The sequence below is a fragment of the Mytilus trossulus genome, chromosome 5 (assembly GCF_036588685.1).
Source record: "Mytilus trossulus isolate FHL-02 chromosome 5, PNRI_Mtr1.1.1.hap1, whole genome shotgun sequence".
NCBI lineage: Eukaryota > Metazoa > Mollusca > Bivalvia > Mytilida > Mytilidae > Mytilus > Mytilus trossulus.
Window position 1 is genome coordinate 13,247,224 of NC_086377.1, and position 7,822 is coordinate 13,255,045.

Sequence of the window (7,822 nt, forward strand, 5' to 3'; positions counted from 1 at the left end):
AAGACGAGAACAACGACACAACACACACAGAAACGGACTAAGCATTTGACAAAATTCTATCAGAATAACAAATGTAACATTATAACCAAATACATGAATTTGGGATATAAAAGTAGCGTGACACGTCCTATAGCAATGTGAATTCACACTCAAATATAAGAGGAAATAAACGATACACCGGAAATACAGTGAAGATCACTTCTAACCTGTCAGGAGAACTGTTCTAGAACAGTACGTAGAACTGTCAGCCTGATACCTTTTAGTCAGTTCTAGGTTACAATGTAGAACTGTTCTAGCTAGAACTGATTTGGTCTGTTCTAACTAGAACTGATTTGGACAGTTCTACCTAGAACTGATTCTGACAGTTCTACCCTAGAACAGATTCAGACAGTTCTAGCTAGAACTGACCGAATATTTGGTCAGGTCTACTTCTAGAACAGTTCTACTGTTAGAATTGATTTCTAATTCTACGGCTAGAATTGATTTTTATTAATTCTACGGCCAGAATTGATTTATTAATTCTTCGGCTAAAATTGATTTATAAGTTCTAAGGCTAAAATTGATTTATGAATTCTACGGCTATAACTGATTTTTATAAATTCTACGGCCAGAATTGATTTATAATTTCTACGGCTAGAGTTGATTTATAAGTTTTAAGAACACTCTGCCTTTATATAAATGTTTGGGTAAAAACGCGATTAAATTATATAGAGTTTTTCTATTTTGCCGGTTTTATTTCAGATTTATAGTTAGTATTAGGGGGGGGAGCATTATTATTTGAATTGTTTTATATTTGTTATTCCGGGAGTCAGGATGGCTCGTTATCACGTAACAATATTATCGGACCTCAATAACCAATATAATATTTGTTTACGAGTAGTTTGTATACCTCGGACGACCTGTTTAACAAAAATCTTTTGACCGCATCAGTCTAAACTGTCATTATTTGCTTTTTCTTTCTGCAAATCTATATAGCTGCACAGTATTTCAGTTTTAATTTTAGGTCTAGAGGGACTGATATATATACAAGTAACAGCAATTTTGAAAAAAATAAAAATTGTTCACATCAATTCATAGTGCAAGCATTCCGGGGCAGATCTAGGCGGGGGGTCCAACTATAAGCTCCCATTCAAATGCAATGATTTAAAAAAAAATAGTAGGGTTCCAACCCCTGGCTCCCCTCTCCTTGATCCTCCAATGAGCATGTCCTCGTTTTATTCAACATATTGAATCATAAACAAATATCAGTAGTTTTTATACTTCAGACTGAGTCGCGTAATAAAATCTTTAGACTGCATCAACCAAAAGTTACCATATTTGCTTTTTATTATGTAAATATATATAGCTGCACAGCAATCCAGTCATATTTTTAGTTCGAGAGGGACTGTAGTATATAAATAACTGCAATATTGTAAATCAATGACCACACATTTTTTTTCGCATTAATTCAAAATATCGCATCAGAAACAAATATCAGTAGTTTTCATACCTCAGACTGACTCATGTAACAAAATTATTTGTTTGAATCAATCAAAACTGACCATATGTAACCACATCAACCAAAAACTGACCATATTTGCTCTTTTTTGTACAACTCTTATAGTCGCATAGTAAATCTGTAATATTTTTATGTAAGGATGGAGTGTATAATCATTATAATACAACTGATCTAAATTATAAGGTTATAAGATATAGGAAGATGTGGTGTGAGTGCCAATGAGACAACTCTCCATCCAAGTAACAATTAAAAAGGTAAACAATTATAGGTTAAAGTACGGCCTTCAACACGGAGCCTTGGCTCACACCGTACAACAAGCTATAAAGGGCATGAATATTGGAGAATATTGTTCCGAGTAGAATTTTATATTGCGCGAGTTATATTTATTCAAAATATTGAAATGTAAACAAATTTCAGTAGTTTCGATATATATGTATTAGACTTGAGTCGTTTTAACAAAATTATTTAACCACATCAACCAAAACTGAACTTATTTACACTTATCATGTAAATATATATGGCCTCATTGTAAACCAATAATATTTCTATGTCAGGACGGATCGTATGATAAAAATGACACCAACTTTGGAACACAATACACCTTTATTGCTAATCCTGGCTGACCCGGCCTCTTGAACTTTTGAAGCATACAACAATCACTTTTCCATTTTTGCGTCAGATATTTTGTTTTATGACCTAACATTTTTACGGGAACCTGTGTAATATCCAGTAATGGCAGACAAATAGCGATAAGGTCGATTTATACCATATCTAAAAATTTAGCGCGTTGTTATTTCCTCTCTGTATCCATAATAATGAACCGTCACTAAAGTGACTTTTTAAGTCAGTTTAAAGTTTGTGATGGGTTTTTTTTTAAACAAAACTATTTTACGGCATCATCCAACACTCACATGCCTGATTCATATACTTTATTTTAAAATAAAAAGTACATGTATGAGAAGTTATCTTATTGGAATAGTATACTGTTAATAAAATTTGAAGAAGGCAAAAAAAAATGCATGATTTTTTTTTGTAGCCGAACGTATATGAGTATATTTTTCTGGGTTCCATACTCCCAGATATCATTTATAATCGTTATGAATAAGTCTGGCTTAATTGACGAGATGGTGCCTTAAATGTATATAGATTTTTTACGTTATAATACAACACATTTTTCATTAGAATCATATTCAAAACAGTGAAGTCCTGGTCATTGATTGACGACCTAAATTATCTCATTGACTGGGACATATTAGGTGAACGTTTGTCTGTAACGACCATTGCTCACTTCTTACTTATTATAGAATTTAAACTGTGGGGTCACCAAAGGTTCTTAACACCTTTAATAATAAAATAATTCGAAAAATTATTCAGGAATAACCTTTATGTTTTGATTTATATTATTGATATAAATCAACACATCGTATTATTCCGGATTCGTTTTTCGAATTGCTTTATTTAAGTGAACCTTTTGTGACCCCACAGATTCAGTGTCTTTAACAAGTACATAGTGAGCAGTGATTGTTACCAACAAACGTTCACCTAATCTGTCCCAGTCAATGGGATAATTTAGGTCGTCAATCAATGGCCAGGACCACACTGTTTTGAATATGATTCTAATATCCTATAATTCATTCACTGTACAATTTTTCAAAACAGAATCTTTAATAAATGTAAATCTAAGGCAAACAAGGTAATTTACGATTTAAATTCCATGAATTAAATGCAGAGTTATATTTATGGAGAGACTGTTAAAAACGGGGAACGAAGAAACGTAAACAATGATATTTCCATTGCAATCTTATAAAAATATTTCTCCGATGAAGTGGATAACCTACTATTTACTTCGATATTTTTACATGTAACGTTTTATCAGTAAAAAATATAGAAAATCTGCTATTATAAAGCTAAGTAATTGGAAGTGATTTATTTCTTCTAAATTCTAAAGTGCCCTTAATGCAGTGACGTCATTTAGAACTGTTTTACCGTTCTGACTGATTTAGTCAGTTCTGCTGACAGTTCTATGGTTAGAACAGATTTGAACAGTTCTACCTAGAACTGATTTAGACAGTTCTACCTAGAACTGATTTAGACAGTTCTACACTAGAACTGATCCTGACAGTTCTACTTAGAACTGATTTAGACAGTTCTACCTAGAACTGATTCTGACAGTTCTACCTAGAACTGATTCTGACAGTTCTACTTAGAACAGTTCTAGGGTAGAACTGTTCTAGGACAGGTTAGAACAGTTCTATGACAGATATTTTGACAGTTCTAATGAGAGATTAGAAGTGATGTCCACTGTACAACGTTAAAATGTAACATACACAGAAACGAAATATAATATAACAATGGCCATATTCCGGACTTGGTTAAGGGCATTTTAAAAAACCAGGTTTTGTGGCATGTCAAACCTCGCACTTTAATGGCAATGTTAAATATAACGTTAAAATGACAACATAACATCACAGTACTACAATACACATAAATAGGAGAACACGACGATTAAGGTAACTGTCTACAAACACTAAATACAAAACTTTACGTTACCAAACAGAAGTCAATGGTATTGTCAGGTACTCTGAAACGGTTTTTTGTCGAGGTAGGTTTTGATGAAGTTAAGGTCAAATCAACTTGAATCTTAGTACACATGTTTCTTATGATATGATCTTTTAATTTTAATACCAAATTAGAAATAATTCCCCATTTTCACGGTCCATTTAACATAGAAAATGATAGTGCAGATTCTTGTTAAGTTACAGATAATATTAAAATTATCCACATAATTTTATTATAATAACACCTTAATCCGTATTTGGTTTAAAAATATTGAAAATGCGAAATAGTTATACACCTAGGGATAGGTGTATCTGGATAAGAAACCCGTCGGCTGGAGGCCGGAGTTTTTTTTCCCAGTCACAAAGTATCCCAAGATGTACAACTAACTTACACCCGATGCTTAACACTATATATGTTAACATTGATTTTGAACTGCAAAAGGACGAAAAACATATGTATTGACAATATCTAACCATTTATTCATTTACATGAAACCCCACTAGTAACCTTATTGTGTCTATCTTCGTACACTTTGATAAGTTAATAGTTAAAATTTACGAATGTAAAAGTTGCCCTTTAGCACATTCCCGTAAAATCAATGTGCTTATATGGACCAGCACGACAAGGTTGACCGTTTTATGCATTGTCATTACAAAAAAAAACCATTCTCCTTGTATGCTGTTGTCAATTGGACGGGTGTAAGACGAACGACATTTTGTGTCAAGTGTTGAAAATACTAGTAGAAGAGACTAAAGATTAAGACAATAATACACCCAAAGTGTGTATCTTAAGCAGTTAAATGAAGGCAATCATAAATGCGTACTTTTTATGTTGCAGTTTTATAATAAAAAAAAGCCCATTCCCCCTCTTCTCAAGAACAAACAAACATTCATATTCGGACATACTGACACATAGGTGTGACTGGATCCGATTAGGAACCCGACGACTGGACACGCTCAGCATACAAAAATACAGATTGAATATTTAACAACTCCCTTTGGTGGGCGGGGGCAAATTTCTAGAGCGGATCCAGTCATTTTGAAAGGGAGGGGTGGGATTATTCTAACCATATGTCCCAATTCAAATGCATTGATCTTTAAAAAAAAAGGGGGGGTTACAATCCACGTACCCCCTCTTTGATCCGCCACTCCAGGAGAAAAAGGAGAGGTTCAAAACATTTGTCCCCATCAAATGCATTGCTCGTTCAAAAAAGGGGTTACAACCCACGGACCCGTCCCATTTCCTTTTTTACGCCACTCCAGGGGCTACGCCAGCTTTTTGAAAAGGGGGTTCAAAACCCAGTAGAAAAAGGTTCCAACTATTTGTCCCCATTCAAATGCATTGCTCGTTCAAATAAAAGACGGGTTCAAACTTCGGACCCCTGGATCTGCCACTAGTCAATCTAGCGTTAGAATCCCATCGTTTTTTATATCATTTCTTTAGAATAGAGACACATGACTGGTATGGATATTTTTTTATTCAATATAGGAGCTTCATAGATTTTCGCTATGCAAATTTCCTAATATATTTTTTATTAATATCTTGAAACAACTTGTAGTGAACACTTTTCTTAATTTCTTATGTTCGTTCTATTTAAAACATAATCAGTATCTATTGTTATGAATAACAATGGACTGGGATTTCGGGATGTAAGCAGGACTTTCCAGAAACCCCGCCCGTCAAACCCTGTTTTCAGAAATAGAAACAATGAAGTATAATAATAGAACTGGTGTTCAACTTTTGATATTTATAGAGAGCTGTTGTTGATGCAGAAAATTATCATAAGCAGTTGATTTTTGTGTTTAATGACACTCTAACTGGTCTTCACAAGGTAATTCTAAAGACTTTGAAAACTGCAATCTGTGTTTAAGTTTATCTGTAAAAGCTAATATTGATGCTATTTACATTTGTCACACAATACCTTACAAATGATATCAATGGTTCAATGGACGCAGGTAAAAGTTAGTATCTTAGGGGGAAACAAAGTTGATTTATCCTCCAGAACTGTTGAGGGCACAAAATACAGTTTCAGGAAAGGAAAGGATTTTGCTAACGGGAAATGTTATTTTGTAGCAACGTCAAACTGTGACATATTGACATATTGAGGACTGATGTTTTCATGCTTCATATATGGGCATTCTGTTTTCTGGTCTGTGCGTCCGTCTGTCTATTCGTTTGTCCGTCCGTTCGTCCTGTTCCAGGTTAAAGTTTTGGTTAAATGTTTTGGTCGAGTTAGTTTTTGATAAAGTTGAAGTTCGATCAACTTAGTAAAGATGTTTCCTATGATGTGATCTTTCTAATTGTAAAGCTAAATTAGAGATTTTATCCCATTTTCACGGTCCACTGAACATAGAAAATGATAATGCGGATTGGTCATCCATGTACTTGGGACACATTTTTGTTTTGAGTGATTGAAAAAAAGGTACACTCTCCTCTCTCTGTAAATGACTAATGGCATGATTATGCATGAATAGTATGTGTTCCAATATTTATAAAGAAATCAGTGATGATTTTTAAACCAGATAAGTATACATAAAAGTCCAGACTTTCCTCGGAGTTCAGTGTTTTTACTTTTTACACATTTAGAACTTGCTTTTTAAAAGATCTTAATCTGTTGATAAAAATCTGCATGTGTTCATCTTTTGACTAAACACGTTTAAGTATGTCTGTCTAAAAAATAGAAATGTCTAAGAAACTTATATTCTGAGAAATTTATAAAATGTTGTCGCCATGTATCTCAATACGCAACTTTTTGTTAACAAATCATCCTAGGATCAAAACTGTATCGTATATCCTTAAATCACTATAAACTGTTTGTTTGACGGTATTTGCTGTTTTTATTATTATTTGTATCATTGATGATCATCTTTAGAAAATATATCTTTCTGATACTTAAATCAATTAAATATACCTTATTATTTCTTTTAACAGATCTTATTTTAGATTAACCATATTGATATTCATTTCCACCAGGCAACTGTTGAACAAACCTTTGTATGATGAAGTTTGTATAAGTATACTGTTTTTCAATACCATTGTTTGTTGATTTTGATCAACCTTGTAGAGTAATTTCATTTTTGTAAACAATTTAAATAAATGGTTTCTAGAAATTAACGAAAACAAACAAAAAACTAAAACAAAAAAAACCTCCAGTACAGTTCTTTGGCAGAAATGGATTTACAGTATGAGACGGTTGATAAAATCAAGAAGAATGAACATTGGTATGATACATGTGATGTTGCAGTCGCAAAGGAAAAAAGGAATGATGCTCCACAGATCAGGAGGATCAGTCTTTCGTGGAAGTACCTGATAATACTATTTCTTGTTGTATTGATTTTGTCACTTTGTACTTCCCTAGCTGTTTCTGTACTAATGAATACACCTAACGGTAATTTTAAATGTTAATCATACTAATGGGTTAACAAATGAATAACGATTAATTGAAGTTTTAAGCATAAAGCAAACTTGTTAGAATTCATATCAAAAACTGGATATCACATTTAACTTTTTACGATGATTTTGTTTGCAGAGTCCACAAAGGAGTAGGACCGGTATAGGCCGATTTTGGCCTCAAATTTCAAGTCAATCTTACGCATGTTTTTGGACACTTTTCAATTGATTTGATTTGTTAATGTGACAGATTTTAACTGATTTTGTCATTAAAAACGCTCTGATTCAAGCTAAAATATGTAAAATCTATCAAAAATGATAGTGGCCGCATCCTTGTTCATATTTGTTCATCCTCAACCTTTATATATGTTTTGT